This window comes from Homarus americanus, unplaced genomic scaffold, assembly GCF_018991925.1.
Source record: "Homarus americanus isolate GMGI-L3 unplaced genomic scaffold, GMGI_Hamer_2.0 scaffold6565, whole genome shotgun sequence".
Classification (NCBI taxonomy): Eukaryota; Metazoa; Arthropoda; class Malacostraca; order Decapoda; family Nephropidae; genus Homarus; species Homarus americanus.
In genome coordinates, this window is record NW_024752453.1 from 71,047 (window position 1) to 89,748 (window position 18,702).

The following is an 18,702-nucleotide window of genomic DNA, read 5'->3' on the forward strand; positions in this document are numbered from 1 at the left end:
TACCCAGCACATTACGATACGGTCGGTCCCCGACTTACGACGGGGTTAGGGACCGGCGACCGGGTCGCAAGGCGAAAATAATACTGTACATAGAAAATCTAAAATGGGCGTCTCTTTTTTCTTCTCGGCACCACGAGAACTCTCACTCTTACGCTTGCCAGCCATTTTAAAGGGAATTACAAACCAAAAATTTTCAGTACACGGCGCAATCACTAACGCTGGGATTTGAAAATAGGTAATTTGACAAAATTTTGGTACGACCGAGGCGGTCGTAAGTCGAGGAGTAGCTGTATTTAACTAATGATAACAGAAAAAGTTATTTCTTTAATGTTTTGTTTTTTTGTGTTTTAATGTTTTGTCAGCGAGTCACTTCTTGTCTTCAACGTTTAGGTCACGAGGAAGGCTTAAATATATCTAGAAAAAAAGTTTTTGCTCCTGCGTAAACATCACAATAGATTTGAACTGTCCTCTGATTGGTCACAGCAGATTATGTGAAATTCGAGTGAAAGATTTAAATAATAAATCCCGCAAAATTGTGTTTCTCCCGGCAGCACAATAAGAATCCGTCGACATCGTCGTAGTTTCGTTCTACGTCGGTCACGTCTGCGAAATGTAAACGCTATTGGACGTGTACGAAACCGGGCATGCCGATTAAGTTTTTGCTCGTCCGTCGCAAGAAGTCGGGTAGTTTAGATTAGGTTAGGTAGGGTTTTCAATGTTGTTTTTTTAACCCTTCATGTTTGGAAGATTCATTGTTTTTGTTAGTGTAAGGAAATTAGGTCATATTTATTTATTAGAAAAAATACATATAAAAACGGGTAAAATTATCGTTTCGGCCGTGCGCCTACTTTCCGAAGGTCATAAAAGTTCAAAATAAATAAAAAACCATTGGAACAAGATAATTTCAACCTACCCTAACCTATTTGAGTAATCAGTTTGTCCATGTGGTAGTAAACTAATAAGTAACGTTTATTTTTAATACAAAGTTGTTATTTGACCCGGATTCTGGGCCAAATAACCGTCGACTATTTGACCGGGACCTGCGGGGATCGTATGGGATTTTAGTGGGATTGTAGTCGGGATGGTTGGGGACATTAAACAAGTCATTACATTATGGTAATATTTAATTGTATAATTTCTGTGGGCAAAAGGATTTAGTTTTGTTTTAGATCTCGATCAAATAACCAGTGGTTATTGTGCCGAGTACTGGTCAAATAACCCCTGCTTCAAGGACCAACAACACATCTCAGTATGACAAGTTCAGACTCGACCGTACAGACCCGTCCGGTCTCGTATACGACGCCGTTAACGGCAACCGGAGAAACGCCGCCGACTCGTAGGAGGCGAGACCGACGTCGTCACTTCACGTCGTGTCGCCGGGCGTACAAGCCGAGTGTATTAGAGGACTTGTATTTAAGTGCACTTGTACAGTAATCCTATAAAAGTGGTCATTTATGTAAATGTTTGTGTATAAAGTCACGTCCCATTGGTGTCGGCGGTACGGGACCTCTCCACGTTTTCCATCCCATAGAAAATTTTGAATGTGTGTTTATTTAGTTTTTCTCTAAAGTACAGTACAGTTTATTAATAACTTGGAGGTTCGTTTTCAAAACATAATGTCATTGTTTATTAATTACGATTCTTTACAAATGTTGTACTACTTTTTATACCTTTTTCTGCTTGTATGTTTCAATTCAGTTAATGAAACTTTTATTTGCATAGTTTTGAAGAAGACTGCAGTACTTGGTACTCAGTTTAAATGTTTGCATATCAACAGTGCAGTACTTTATCTTAAGTAATATTTTCAGGTACTTTCTCCATCACTGCCTAAAGTGGACCTGAACATTTGGACCTGATGTGAACTAGAATGAAGTTGGCTGGATATAAAGTTAACTGGACCTGCAGTGAAGTGGACCTGAAGTAGTCTGTGGTATTGTATTTCATATTGTTGTGGTACTTTGAATGTTAGGAAAGTTCTACAGGCATTCCCCAGTTTATAAGAGTACCTGTACTGTGTGTTATAAAAACCTATAGTAAATCGAATCAATATTCCGATAGACTCACATTATAAAAGTCAAGATACTTTTCTACAATGTAAAAAGTTCCCCCCCAAATTATGTAGTCACCAAAAAGTATCGATAGATTTTTTAGCGGTAAAATTTGAAACGCTAGATGAAATAGATTGATGTGATCCCCAGTGCATCAGCATAAGTTGGTACAGGTACACCCGGTCACTATATCGGCAACGGCTATAGACTGCGGGTAGCGAGAGAGGGAGTCATCTTTGTGTGACATACAACTGTACAGTATATGCTTTACTATAATAAGAAATCCATTAAGCTATATTAATGTATGTATCGTGTTGGGTAGAAGCAAGGCCCCAACCGAGGATTACAATAATATCAAAATATACGTGAAATGGAAGAGTTTTGGAACGTCAGAAGCGAGACCGAGACGTACCTCGGGGCAGACATTTCACCGTCGTGTCGTCGTAACGGTTTCATTCGTACCGATATGCATAATATAGTTGTTGACGACATTGAATTGAAACATCTTATTTAGCCAGAAAAATGCAGATACAGAGTGGATAGAAATAACAATATTAACATGGCTGAGCCTACTTGCATATATATATATATATATATATATATATATATATATATATATATATATATATATATATATATATATATATATATATATATATATATATATATATATATATATATATATATATATATACACATACATACATACATACATACATACATATAAATTAGAGTGGAATTTAAAAACATAAGTATTATGGGGGAGCAGTACAACCTGGGTTGTGCAGTAATAAGGTTGAACAAGAGGACAGAGCTTTCAGGATTATGTCTAGTAGGCAACTATTTGTATTGCAATGGTAATTACTTATTTATTTACATGATAATTTCCGATGAAACTTATTTGGTGGTACAATAAAAGTAGGTATTGTAAATATAGTAAGTGTTACAAGAAATATTAATACTTCGACAATAGATATTTTTTTAGAGATGATTTAAAGGAAGGGAGCGTAGTCTTTGATGGATGGGTGGGGGTAAGTTGTTCCACACCTTCACACCATGATATTTTATGGAGGTCTGGGACTGAGAGGAGCGCATGGGGAGTGGTGTTAGTAGCTCAGGGTGCCTTAAGTTGTATCTCTGATTATTCCGGAACTGGAAGTAATTATTGTCAAGCAAGTGATTCATAGATTTGTAAACAAAGAGGGCACAGCAGTAAGTGATAATATCTTTGAATTTTTAAATTTTCAATATAGCAAATTTTTCGTTTGTGTGGTCTGTTTTTTTCAAGTAGGTCATTGTCTGTACAACTCTCTCTTGTGCAGTAACCAGAGATTGTGTTTTTGAATAGCCAGAGACCCCCATAGTGTGTGACAGTGTATCAGGTGTTGGTACAGAAGATCAAGATAGATTTCTTTCATTGCTGTGAGAGTGAGTGACTGTCGAGTGTGATACACGATACCGCACTGTTTAATGATTTTATTGTGAATGGCTTGTATGTGGTTTCTCCAGTTAAGTTTCTCGTCGACAATAACTCCGAGGAATTTAGTATTTTGTTCAAGTCTGGAGGCAAGTTTTTCTTCTGCGAAAGATCGTGTAGTGGATTTTCTGGAGATTTAGGGTCGGTTTATTACGTATTTCCCAGGTCCCGACTTAAGTTAATTTGGTGTTCGTAGTTCTCATCAAGGAATGGAGGTCTGAGTTGTTGGCATAGAGATTACTATCATCTGCAAATAAGTTGTATTTTATGAGTGAGCTGGCGTGGACTATGTCGTTTATGTACAACTAAAACGGTACTGGACCGAGAATTGAATCTTGGGGGAGTCCATACAATATTGGCTAGGAGTCAGATTGATGGATATTATAACAGACATACTGCATCTTGTTGGACAGATATGAGGTAAACCAATTGTGGGACGGGCCCGTAATGCCGTAATGTTCAAGATTTGAAAGGTGGATGGTGTGGTCGACAGTATCGAAGGCTTTAGAGGGGTCAAAGAATATACTGACCGTGAACCAACTGTCATCAAAGGCATTTAAGATGTCATTAGTAAAGGATAGTAGAGCACTGTCAGTTGACCTTCTAGCTCTAAATCGAAACTGGGAGTCTGTAAAGATTATCATTGGCATTGCAGAAGGAATTTAGTCTATAACATGCTAGCTTTTCCAGTATCTCACTGAAGGGTGGGAGGACTGCTATGGGGCGGGATTTCTTGAAGAGACTTCTGTCCCCAGATTTTTTATATGCCGGGCGAACTTTAGCAATTTGCAGTTTATCAGGAAAGACACCACTAGTGAAGGAGGAGTTACAAATGTGGAGGAGAACAGGTAGAAATAAGTGGGCCACTTTTTTAATGATGCTCATTGGTATATTGTCTTCGCCTGCTGCTGCATCTTTGGACATTTTAATGATTGCCAGTAATTCATCTGCTGTGACAGGGGATAAGAATAGTTCATTTTGCTGTCTGTTTTGCAGGTAGGCTCTAAATTCCTCATGGTGATCAGGGATGCTGTGCAAGATTTTTGCCAATATTAATAAAATATTCATTGAAGTGGTTGGCAATGAGGGAGGGTTGCGTTATAACCGAATCGTTTATCGTAAAAGCCGAGTGGGGGGCCGAAGGCCGAGTGTTCCCTTTCTGAATAGAATTTAGGACCGGAGCTCGTTAGTATAATAGTTACGTCTGGCATTTGTAACTGCCGGCGTTACTCTACTTCGGTAAGCATCACCGAAAGTTATGGGTCTTTTTGCAAATTTCCTTTGGAGTTTGTGTTTTTCCTTTATCGTTATCTTAATTTCGCTTGTGATATAGGGTTTGGAAATGGATACAGTTTTCGCTGACTTAGTCTTGAGCGGGAAGCATTTATCAAAGCGAGCATCGAAGATGCCAGAGAAGTTACGGCCGTTCACGTGAGGGTTGTCGTAGGCATAGACAAGATCCCGGTTAGCATTCATTAGGTTGTTTTCAAAAAGGAGCATGTTGTCGGTGTATTGAATTGAGACTCTACTAGACCTTTCAGGTCTTGTGGCTGTTTTATATATGGCAAAAACTGGGAAGTGATGTGAGATATTGTTATAAATAATTGCACTTGCTAGGTTGTTAGGAGTGTTGCTAGTCCAGGTATGATCTATCTCAGTGGCAGAGGTGGCAGTTACTCTAGTGGGTTTGGTTTTAGTGTTGAAGAAGAGTTTAGAATGACAGGTAGCAAGAAGGTCTAATACCGAGGTGTAGGTTTCTCATTTTAATAGATTGAGGTTGAAATCTCCCGCGACGAAGCAGTCTTTCCTTTCGGAACTTACGATAGAGATGAGCTCCGAAAATTTATGAAGAAAATTTCCGACATTAGTGTGAGGTCTTCCGTAGGTCATCCCCACTTGGATATTTCGGGCGTCGTTACGAAATTCAACGAAAACACTCTCCGAGTACTCCTCCCGAACCTTTAAATCCTCTCTCACAGAAGTGTTATACTCGACATCAACACACGGGGCGACGCCACCTCCACCGTGTCGTGACGTGTCGACGCAGCGTCTATTATAATTAGGAATGTTATACAGACGGTCAATATTGTTAGTGAGTTTGGTCTCACAGATTCCAAGTACATCCGATTTGTGGATAATAGAAGATAAACATCGATCTAAAAAGGTATCTAGATTATATAAAGATACGTACATTCACCATTTTAAACACGAGCACGCGGTCGGTCCATCGTTAAACTCGGGTAGGAAGTTGACGCTTTTGGAGGATGCACTCAATATATACGGTACTTATTTTGACCCACGATAAGGCATGCCGAGACAAATTTCACATCGTTAATATTGCATCGCCTCACATCTCGGCCTACGAGGCGACCGGGCGTTTGAGACGACCCCCAAAATTTCCATTTATAAATAAGGCTGCATGAGACTGGTACCCCAAATGTGACACTTACCATTGGGACCTTATGGACCCAGTAGTCCTTTACCAACCATCCTCGGTTTTTAAAAATAAGGCCAATTGACTCGAAGTAACGTCACCGGCGACGTCACTCGAGCGTCTGCCATTTACCGGCGAGTGGAATTAATGTTGGTGTGGAGTAAAATTTTTGCATTTACTTGAAACGGATTTACCGATTTATTTTTATATTTATTTATTTATAATATACTGTAACATATTAAACACAGTGCAAGTATTTTCTTTAATTCATGAGCTCGTTTCGCAAGAGACGATTGATCGGCGGCGGGACTGCGTTCCGACCGTTTATACAACGGGTACCGTGTTCTAATTGTGGCATTTCATTGGGATTCGAGCGAAAAAGATTACGCATCTACTGCGCACGTCGTGTCGTTCGCGGCATTTTACGATCGGAGTCGCGTACCGAATATTGCGCGTAAAAAAAATTAATTTTAAATGAATTATTTATGGGAGATAAGTATTACGATCGGTAAATATAGGGCGTCACCTTCCACTCGAGACACGGAGACGGGATAAAAGTAGCCCAATCTCCCTCTCTCACGGCTGCCGACGGGAAGCGCGTCGGTAAATAAATTTGATGTTTATTTTCGTCGTTTGTCTAATTTATGACGTATCAAAGTAATATTACTAAAAATTGTGTGGGTAGTAGGCAGCTACCAAACGGGTAGATACCATCGCCCGGGAAGACATCGGAAGCACGACGCGTGTCGTAACGGTAGACCCCGCTGCCCCACGGCATCACGAAAAATGGGACCGAGTCACGGGTCGCCGACGCGACTCCGTGCCCCGTTTACACGCAATTGCGGTTTCGACCCTTTGTGTTACTTTGACAACACAACATACATACAGTCGATTGTTTCTCACTTGTGTTTTTTTGTTTGTAATATGTGTGTTTATTTATGGTAGTTATTTAAAATAAGGCCAATTCACTTCAAGTAACGGCATGCGACGTCACCGGCCGGCGCGTCTACGTTCGGTAAATAGTCGCGGCGGTTTTCGTCGCGAACGGACGGAGTCCCGGGCGTGCCGAAGGCGGCCCGTGGCCGGCCTCCGTCTCGAGTCGGTCCGCGAATGCGGTCCCGCCGAAGTTTCGGCCATTGCGGAGCACGCGCACGGACGCCGGAGAACCGCCCGTCCGTTTAAAATGTCGCGTGCGGTTCGTTGCCCTCTCCAGCGACGGACCGGTTACGACCGCGCGCCGGTTCCGCCGCCGGCCCGGGACGCTCCTCCTTCCAGTCGACTCTCCGGTCGCCGACGCGCCGCATAGACGAAATCGATCGACGCGACATTGCACGAGGGCATTACGATTGATTTTTAATACCTTATGCAGTGGTTATAAAGATGTAGTGCAGTATAATTATTAGATGCAGGCAGCATTCACATTGCAAACTTAATCCACAGAAGAAGCCGCCTCGGGGAACGGCGGCAGTCGTCCGCGGAAGTGCGTGTAATGAGAGAAAATCTCACACGAAGAGGTAAGTTAGGAGTTTATAGTAGTAGAGTATTATAGCGAGAGGAAATGGTAGCGTGTCTCGAGGGTGTGATGTCAACACTGTATATTAACACAGGCACAGTACAAGTGTAGTATATAAAACACCAATGCGTGTTACAGCTTTATTTTACTAGTTCAATAGGGGGGGATTAATAGGGGTGTTCGTACACAATTTATGATAGACTATGGTATTCTCGTATAACCTAACCTCACAATTAGAATGGGCACTTCACTAAGTCGATCGTTGGGGAGGTTCGGGATCACTGCACTTCCACAGACTACACAGCCAGCACTTACTGTTACACGTGGAGTTGACAGCACTCTGTCGATGGACACGGGCTGAGACTTCGTTACACTTAGTGGCGGTCTTCTCTCGAGCGGGACTCGGGGACCTGGTAGCTGGCCCTTCCTGGTTACAGACACTCTCTGCGTGAGAGGAGCTCCAGCCCCTATATATTGGTCGAGCCGGGGGGGTGACCTCTCCTACTGAACTGGGTGTGTCTTGACCGGGTTGTTGGGTCAACAGGAGTGTTGGCTAATTAGCGGGTCCTTGAATTACTAAGGTCATGATGCCGGGTAGAGCTGATCGAGTGGTGGTGAGAATTCTGGTTCCCTAGTGTCAGGTCTGGACGGCTGTGTGCAGGTGTCGTCCTGCCCAGGTGTCTTGGTTAGGTGCGGTTGTAGGTCACCCGGCTAACTCGAGTCATTAGCGGACGAGGTCAAGTCCCTAGGGTCGACCCGAGGTGTGTCAACCCGGGATGTGGTGGTGCCACGAGGTCTGTAGTGTGCTTGCTGTTACATGTGACATAATTCTGGGCTGTAAGCTTTGGTCCGAACAATCAATCATTACACGCGAGCCGGGAGACGTCGGAAGGCGGGCGCGACGAACGACCGTCACCGCCGGCGGCGGCTTCCGGGACGGCACGTTCCGTACGGAGACGGGTCGGCACTCCCCGAGCGCCGCTCTCCGACGCAAGACGACCGCGGAGAACGACCTACGCGTTTTTCTATTTTTATGGATGCTATTTTAAGGATTAGCAAAGGTCAACGAACAGATATTTTAGCTTACGGTCACATTATACGCGTATTTGTAACGTACGGTATTTCAATAAGCGAGAACAGTAAAAGTTGCCCGACGGTTGACCCACAAAACAATGGTGGTGATGATTATGATGATGTGATCCAGCAGTTGAGAAGATGGTTTGATGACTATACCATCCCTCCTTCCCTGCACCTACCACCTGAACCTCCTTCCACATATCACCTCTTTCTCCCTCCATGTATCACCCTTTCCTCCCTCCATGTATCATCCCTTTCTCCTTCCACATAGCACCCCTTCCTCGCTTCACGTATCACCCCTTCACATACCACTAACTCTCCCTTCTTCCAGCTAACACCTTTCTTTCTCTCCACCTACCACTTCTCCTTCCCTTCCTCCACTTATTACTCTTCCTTTTTCCTTCTCTCCATCTACCACCTCTGCCTTTGTCCTTATACCACCAGTCCCTCTCTTGCTCCCTCCACCTACCAGCCTTCCCTCTCTCCACCTACCACTCTTCCCTTCCTCCCTCTACATACCACTCCTCCCTCTCTTTACATACCAGCTGTCTCTCTCTGCCACCGCTTAGCATCTAACACCCTTCCATCCCTCTCTCCATATACCACTTCTCCTTCCCTGTGTCCCTCCCACCACCACCACCACCACCACCACCACCACCCCCACTTACCACCTACCTCCTACCTCCCTTCCACCCCTCTCTCCACATACCACGTTTTCCTCCTACCACCTGTAGTTCATTCCACTTGTGTTTATTGAAGAGGTTTTATAGTATATGATGATCACCTTACTAATATTTTAACATTTTCTGTGATTACACGACATATATTTAGTCAAAGTGACCAGTTATTAGTGTTGATGTTAATAGTAAAAGTAATTGATAAGTTTATATTGGAGTTTGTTATAAAATATGTGAGTATACTTATAAAGTGTGAGTGTCAAGGCCGGGCGGAGGCGTTCCCGCGGACCGGTTCGCACCGCGAGAAAATTTGGCATTTTTATACGCGATTCATTCCGTATTTCGGACCGGGAGAACGCGGTAATTGGAAGAAATCGTTTTGGTCCGTAAAATATTGGAGACATTCCGTTTCTATTTTTCAATTAGGAATATAAAGTGACATTCTATCACGTCGGATACACTTCACGACGCACGGAACGTCGAAAATTGCACGTCGACGCCGTTCATTTGTACGCGTAATCACGGAATACGCGGTCGCTCCGTCCGCCGCGAACTCGCACGAGATACGGAAGGAAGTCCCGACCGGCGAGAGGGAGGAAACGAGACGGGAACGTACGAGTAAAAGAGTAGAACGCAGAGACGACGACCGAGAAACGAAAACGTCACGGACGACAAGACTCGGGTGCCGTCGAAAACGCGTAGACCGTAGAGGGATCGATATTACGAGCGTTATAATGCGAGTACTTAACTTAGCATAGAGGTATAGTATTGAAGGTCTCATATGTGGTGTAAAAGTGTTGGATACAATATGAAAAGTATTATTAAAACATGGGAGTTTAACCCACAAGCCACGGGTTAGGGCGCCACCGGCACGTACCCTCCCTTTCGCGTGGGGATAAATCGAGAAACGAGATCAACCCCCCTCTTAATAAAAAAACGGGGAGAATAGACGGACGTCGTGGAATGTGACCTCGGGTGTAAGGGTTAAGAATGTAGTAGCAAGTATATGTATTTCTGTCCTAATTTTTATTGTGTATTGTAAGTAGGTGTTATTGTATGTATATTGTGGGGGATATATTGCAATGCAGTATCGCGATCGTCTCCGTCACGACGGAGCGAAGAACGTCCCCGGGCGGGGGCCGTTTACGGTCGCGTGCGGTACGGACCGGAGACGGAATTTGGGGCGTCGCGCGGTCGCCGTCGCGGGCACTCGCGCACGGCCGAATTAACGCCCGCGGCACGTAATCGCGGGGCAGACGAGTGCGGCGGCGCAGTTTGTAAATTGCAGCGGGTATGCTCGTGTATGTGTGGTTTAGATGGCAATAGTGTATACTGTAGATATGTTTGTGTGGGGTGAGTGTATACTGTAGAAACAATGAATTCTGATGTTTTAATTGAAGTTTGTTTGGGAAGTAGGATACTCCGTATTATTACATAAATGTTTATATATTTTACGGTAATCTTTCCGTTTCGGTTGCAGACGAGCGAGAGACGCGGGCGGAGACGGAAGGCGCGGTCGGCGTCCGAGAGCCCGTCGGAGTCGCTGCGGACGAAGACGCCGTTCGGAGCGCCGGGAAGACGCCGGGGAACACGGGAAGAAGACGCCCGCCGACGAGGGAAGACGCTCGTCGACGCAGAAGAAGACGCTCGTCGACGCAGAAGAAGACGCTCGTCGACGGAGCGGCGCGACGTACATTTTGTGCCGGCGCAGCGGGATTCCCGTAAACAGGATTTTAATTTGTTTAGGCGTAAAAGTGATGCACGTCTTGTAATGATTTTGGAATAATGTATATCATTTGTGGACTTTGATTAATTTATAATGTTTGTGAACTTTGAATAGTCACGATGTTTTGTGGACTCGGAATACCGTATATCGCGTGTGGACTCGAAATATTTTTCATCCCGTGTGGACTTTGAATATTTTGTAATGTATGTGGATATTGAATAGTTGTGATGTTTTGTTGACTTGATATATTTTTCATCCTTTGTGGAGTTAGAATAATGTATATCTTTTGTGGACTTTGATTAATTTATCATGTTTGTGGAGTTTGAATAGCTTTGATGTTTTGTGGACTTTGAATAGTTGTGATGTTTTGTCGAGTTCAAATATTTTTCATCCTTTGTGGACTTAGAATAATGTATATCTTTTGTGGACTTTGATTAATTTATCATGTTTGTGGACTTTGAATAGCTTTGATGTTTTGTGGACTTTGAATAGTTGTGATGTTTTGTGGAGTTTGAATAGTTGTGATGTTTTGTGGACTTTAAATAATTTGTGTCCTGTGTGGACTTTGAATATTTTTTAATATATGTGGATTTTGAATAGTTCTGATGTGTTGTGGACTTGGACTAATTTTCAATGTATGTGGACTTAGAATAATGTATATTCTTTGTGGACTTTGATTAATTTATTATGTTTGTTGACTTTGAATAGTTGTGATGTTTTGTGGACATGGAATAATGTATATCCTTTGTGGACTTTGAATAGTTGTGATGTTTTGTGGACTTTGAATAGTTCTGATATTTTGTGGACTTTTAATTGTTTTATGTTTTGTGGTCTTAGAATAATGTATATCGTTTGATTAATTTATTTTGTTTGTGGAATTTGAATAGTTCTGATATTTTGTGGACTTTGAATAGTTTTCTGTTTTGTGGTCTTAGAATAATGTATATCGTTTGTGGACTTTGATTAATTTATCATGTTTGTGGACTTTGAAAAGTTTTGATGTTTTGTGGATTTTGAATAGTTGTGATGTTTTGTGGACTTTGAATAGTTGTGATGTTTTGTGGACTTGGAATAATGTATATTCTTTGGTGACTTTGATTAATTTCTAATGTTTGTGGACTTTGAATAGTTCTGATATTTTGTGGACTTTTAATTGTTTTATGGTTTTAGAATAATGTATATCGTTTGATTAATTTATAATGTTTGTGGACTTTGATTAATTTATAATGTTTGTGGACTTGGACTAATGTATATCGTTTGATTAATTTATAATGTGTGTGGACTTTGAATAGTTGTTACGTTTTGTGGACTTGAAATAATTTCCGTCTCGTGTGGACTTTGAATGTTTTTTAATCTGTGGACTTTGAATAGTTGTGATGTTTTGTTGACTTCAAATATTGTTCATCCTCTGTGGACTTAGAATAACGTATATCTCTCGTGGACGTTGATTAATTTATCGTGTTTGTGGACTTTGAATAGTTCTGATGTTTTGTGGACTTGGCATAATGTATATCCTTTGTGGATTTTGAATATTTTTTAATGTATGTGGATTTTGAATAGTTGTGATGTTTTGTGGACTTGGCCTAATTTTCAATGTATGTGGACTTAGAATAATGTATATTTTTTGTGGACTTTGATTAATTTATGATGTTTGTGGACTTTGAATAGTTTTGAGGTTTTGTGGACTTTTAATAGTTTTATGTTTTGTGGTCTGAGAATAATGTATATCGTTTGTGGACTTTGAATATGTTTTAATGTATGTGGACTTTGAATAGTTCTGATGTTTTGTGGACTTCAAATAATTTTTGTCCCGTGTGGACTTTGAATCTTTTTGTGGATTTAGAATAATGTATATCCTCTGTGGTCTTTGAATAGTTGTGACATTTTGTGGACCGTGAATAGTTTGAAATATTTTCCGTCCCGTGTGGACGTCGAATACGTTTTGACGTATGTGGAGTTTGAATAGTTTTGACGTTTTGTCGAGTTAAAATATTTGTCGTCGTTTGTGGACTTTGAATATTTGTTAATGTATGTGGACTCGGCCTAGTTTTGACGATTTGTGGACTCCGAATAGTTCCGACGCTCCGCGGACCGAAAATATTTTCCGTCCCGTGTGGACTTTGAATATTTTTTAATCTGTGGACTTTGAATAGTTCTGATGTTTTGTTGACTTCAAATATTTTTCATCTTTTGTGGATTTAGAATAAGGTATATCTCTTGTGGACGTTGATTAATTTATCGTGTTTGTGGACTTTGAATAGTTGTAATGTTTTGTGGACTTTGAATAGTTGTGATGTTTTGTGGACTTTGAATAGTTGTGATGTTTTGTGGATTTGGAATAATGTATATCCTTTGGTGACTTTGATTAATTTATAATGTTTGTGGACTTGGACTAATTTTCAATGTATGTGGACTTGGAATATTGTATATCCTTTGATTAATTTATAATGTGTGTGGACTTTGAATAGTTGTGACGTTTTGTGGACTTCAAATAATTTCCGTCCCGTGTCGACTTTGAATCTTTTTTAATCTATGTGGACTTGGAATAGTTGTGATGTTTTGTGGATTTAGAATAATGTATATCCTTTGTGGTCTTTGAATAGTTGTGATGTTTTGTGGACGGAAAATATTTTTCATCCCGTGTGGACTTTGAATAGTTTTGAGGTTTTGTGGATTTTGAATAGTTGTGATGTTTTGTGGACTTTGAATAGTTGTGATGTTTTGTGGACTTGGAATAATGTATATCCTTTGGTGATTTTGATTAATTTCTAATGTTTGTGGACTTTGAATAGTTCTGATATTTTGTGGAGTTTTCATTGTTTTATGGTTTTAGAATAATGTATATCGTTTGATTAATTTATAATGTTTGTGGACTTGGAATAGTTGTGATGTTTTGTGGACTTGGACTAATTTTCAATGTATGTGGACTGAGAATAATGTATATTCTTTGTGGACTTTGATTAATTGATCATGTTTGTGGACTTGTAAAAATTTATGTCCTTTGTTTATTTAGAATAATTTATAATGTTTTTGTACTTGGAATAATTTATATCGTTTGTGGACTTGAAGTTTTATAAGTCCATAAAGGATGAACAATATTCTAAGTCCACAAAGGATATAAATTATTGTAAGTACAGAAAGGACATAAAGTGTGACAAGTCCACAAAGGATGAAGAATATTCTATGTTTTTTGTGTACTTAGAATAATGTATAATGTTTGTGTACTTGGAATAATTTATATCCTTTGTGGACTTGGAATAATTTATAATGTTTGCGTACTTGGAATAATTGTGTATCGTTTGTGGACTTGAAGTTTTAGAAGTCCACAAAGGATGAACAATATTCTAAGTCCACAAAGGATATAAATTATTCTAAGTACACAAAGGACATGGAATATTCTTCATCGTTTGTGGACTTGTCAAACTTTATGTCCTTTGTGGACTTAGAATAATTTATAATGTTTGTGTATTTGGTATAATTTATATCTTTTGTAGACTTAAAGTTTTATAAGTTGACAAAGGATAAACAATATTCCAAATCCACAAAGGATATAAATTATTCCAAGTCCACAAAGGACATAGAGTATTCTTCATCCTTTGTGTACTTAGAATAATTTATATACTTTGTGGACTTGGAATATTGTTTATTGTTTGTGGACTTGTAATAATGTATTATGTTTGTGGAGTTGTCAAACTTGATATCCTTTGTGTACTTAGAATAATTTATAATGTTTGTGTATTTGGAATAATTTCTAGTATTTGTGGACTTGAAGTTTTATAAGTCCACAAAGGATAAACAATATTCAAAGTCCACAAAGGATATAAATTATTCTAAGTACACAAAGGACATGGAATATTCTTCATCGTTTGTGGACTTGTCAAACTTTATGTCCTTTGTGGACTTAGAATAATTTATAATGTTTGTGTATTTGGTATAATTTATATCTTTTGTAGACTTAAAGTTTTATAAGTTGACAAAGGATAAACAATATTCAAAGTCCACAAAGGATAGAAATTATTGTAAGTACACAAAGGACATAGAATATTGTTCATCTTTTGTGGACTTGTCAAACTTTATATCCTTTGTGTACTTAGAATAATTTGTATCCTTTGTGGACTTGGAATATTGTTCATTGTTTGTGGAGTTGTAATAATGTATTATGTTTGTGGAGTTGTCAAACTTTATATCCTTTGTGTATTTAGAATAATTTATATCTCTTGTGGACTTGGAATAATTTAAATCCTTTGTGGACTTGAAGTTTTATAAGTTGACAAAGGATAAACAATATTTCAAGTCCACAAAGGATGAAGAATACTCTATGTTCTTTGTGTACTTAGAATAATTTGTATCTTTTGTGGACTTTGAATATTGTTCATTGTTTGTGGACTTGTAAAAATGTATGTTCTTTGTGTACTTAGAATAATTTATATGTTTTGTGGAATTATAAAAATTTATAATGTTTGTGGAGTTAGAAAAATTTACAATGTTTGTAGACTTATAAAAATTTGTTATCCTTTGTGGATGTTGTATAGTTTTCATTTGTTGTGGACTTAGAATAATGTATGTTTTGTGGATCTATACAAAATTTGTCTTTTGTTTACTCAGAATAATTTATATCTTTTGTGGACTTTGAATAATTTATATCTTTTGTGGATTTTGAATAATTTATATGTTTTGTGTACTTAGAATAATTTGTTATGTTTGTGGACTTTAAATAATTTATATGTATTGTGGACTTATAAAAATTTATATTGTTTGTGGATTGTTATCCTGTGGATTTGGAAAAATTGACAATGTTGTAGACTTATAAAATTTTGTTATCCTTTGTGGAATTTGTATATTTTTCATGTGTTGTGGACTTGTAATAATTTTTAATGATTGTGGGTTTGGAAAAATTTCTTATCTTTTGTTGACCTAGAAAAAATTTATAATGTTTGACCTAGAAATGTTTGTGGACTTATTTACTTAGAAAAATTTCCTATGTTTTGTGGACTTGTAATAATTTTTAATGATTGTGGGCTTGGAAAAATTTCTTATCTTTTGTTGACCTAGAAAAAATTTATAATGTTTGTTGACCTAGGAAAATTTGTTATGTTTGTGGACTTAGAAAAAATTTCCTATGTTTGTTGACTTAGAAAAATTTCCTATGTTTTGTGGACTTGTAATAATTTTTAATGATTGTGGGCTTGGAAAAATTTCTTATCTTTTGTTGACCTAGAAAAAATTTATAATGTTTGTTGACCTAGGAAAATTTGTTATGTTTGTGGACTTAGAAAAAATTTCCTATGTTTGTTGACTTAGAGAAATTTCCTATGTTTGTTTACTTAGAAAAAAATTTATATTTGTTGACTTAGAAAAATATTTATAATATTTGTTGACTTAGAAAAAAATGTATAATATTTGTGGACTTAGAAAAAAGTTTATAATGTTTGTTGACCTAGGAAAAATTCTTATGTTTGTGGACTTGTAAAAGTTTTCTGTTTGTGGTCTTTTAAAAAATCTATAATGTTTGTTGACTTGGAATAACTTATTATCTTTTGGTGAGTTAGAAACTTTTCTTCTGTTTGTTGACTTAGAAATATTTGTTATGTTTCTTGATTTAGAAATTTTTTTTCTTTTGTTGACTTGGAATAATTTGTTATGTTTGTTGACTTAGAAAAAATTTATAATATTTGTGGACTTAGAAAAATTTCTTATGTTTGTTGACTTAGAAAAAATTATAATGTTTGTGGTGTAGTGGAATTCTCCCCTACAAACGCTGTTTGTCGCTGCCTAGCCGACCCCACCAATTCCCCAGTGTATGCCTCGTGTTCTAGGTCAACCAGCGCCGCCATACACCACGGAGCGGGGGTCAACTGCTAAGCCACGCCTACCCCCGCTATTTAAGACCTGACCTCGTGGTGATCTGTCTCTCTCTCTCTACCTACACCAACCAGCCAGCAACACCTCCGTCTGCCTGGTGGTCCTCTCTCCCGCTGGCGAGCATGGCGACCCACAAGCTGATCCTCCTCTGAGCGTCTTCACCAACCAGCTCTCTCTACATCACGCTTGTAACCATGCTGCCTTCCCAGCACCAAGCTGCACTGTACATCCAATACAACATGTATACAGAGAGCACATTGTGAGTTTCCTTTCTCCATCCCATCCTGAGTGTGAACCAAACATCTTGAACCCCACAGTGGACTTAGAAAATTTTCTTATTCTTTGTGGACTTAGAATAATTTCTTATGTTTGTGGACATAGAAAAAATTATAATGTTTGTGGACTTAGAATATTTTTCATCTTTTATGGACTTAGTTTTTTTTTTCATGTACACGGACATAGAAATATTTTCAATGTATAATAAAAGGAAGCATATAATTAAAGTTTTTATTTTTCACAAGTTAACATACAGTCAGTTTTGGACTTAGAAGAAAAAAAGCATGATGTTGTAGAAAACGGGATCACGTAGAAACTGGACTTGTAGAAAAAAGAGGAAGGGTTTCCCATTTTCTTTAGTTTCCCCTTTTCTTGAAATCGAACAGAAAACGGGGATTGTTTTTGATTTGTTATCTTTTAAGATAGGCCCTGGCCATCCCTTCCTTTTTTTTTTTTTTTTTTTTTTAGAGCCAACCGAGAGAGAGTAGTTATTCCATTTAGTTAAGTTGATGTTTTAATGTTTGTTTGCTCAGACTGTAACCTCTTGTCGGTACCGACAATAGGTTCAGTCCTCGTATAGCTCTCTCGACACAGATGTCGTGTCTATGGACAATGTCCGAGCTTACGTTTGCAAACATACATCAAAACACCAACTCACCAATGAGGAATAACTACTCTCTCTCAGTGGAAAAATCACCTTTGAAGCTCAATAAACACTCTAAAACAACACCACGTGTGTTCCCGTGTACCTGCAAGTAAAGGAAGAAAGAAAAAGAAGCATTAGAATTCACGCAATTATGTCAACACTTCCTATTATTCAACACCTTTACTTTACTTTCAAAAATATCTTATTACATTAACCAATCTCAATATCAACAATGCTTTTCAATTAGATTTCAACACCTTTACTTTACTTTACTTTACTTTACCAACAATCATATTACATTAACTAATCTCAAAGTTTCACACATTACCTTCTTATAATGCCTCAATCACTTGTCATCGTCATCCTCCACCACCTATGTGTGTTTCTACTTCACACATCATCTCCCACTCAAAATGCACATCAGGCCATAAACGAAACACAAAGTTCAACTCAAATACATATATTCTATACACATAGCAATATAATACAGTACAGTACATCAATTTCTGCTCCAAACATCATATTAATGGCTATACATTCACAGAACATCTTCTCGGCTCCATACACCCGGGTCCCAGGGACGACAGCTATACGTTCACAGAAGGTCTTCTCGGCTCCATACGCCCATCACAGGGACAACGGCTATACATTCAAAGTACCATCTTCTCCTCGACTACACGTTCAAAGGACATCTTCTCAGCTCCATACACCCCGGTCCCAGGGACAACGGCTATACGTTCACGGGACGTCTTCTCGGCTCCATACATCCATCACAGGGACGACGGCTATACATTCAAAGGACGTCTTCTCCTCAGCTACATACACCCCAGTCGCAGAGACGACAGCTACATGTTCACCGGACATCTTCTTCGAGTTTCCGTACACCCCAGTCACAGAGACGACGGCTATACATTCAAAGGACGTCTTCTCCTCGGCTCCATACACCCCTGTCACAGGGACAACGGC

At 39.1% G+C, this 18,702-nt stretch overlaps 1 long non-coding RNA gene across 1 annotated transcript; it reads left to right on the forward strand.

Annotated features, from left to right (window-relative positions):
* Positions 1-813: 813 nt before the first annotated feature.
* LOC121855096 lies at positions 814-15,312 on the forward strand. Its single transcript, XR_006086712.1, has 2 exons — positions 814-1,930; positions 10,707-15,312. It is a non-coding gene; the product is annotated as an uncharacterized LOC121855096 (long non-coding RNA).
* The last annotated feature ends 3,390 nt before the right edge of the window (positions 15,313-18,702 follow it).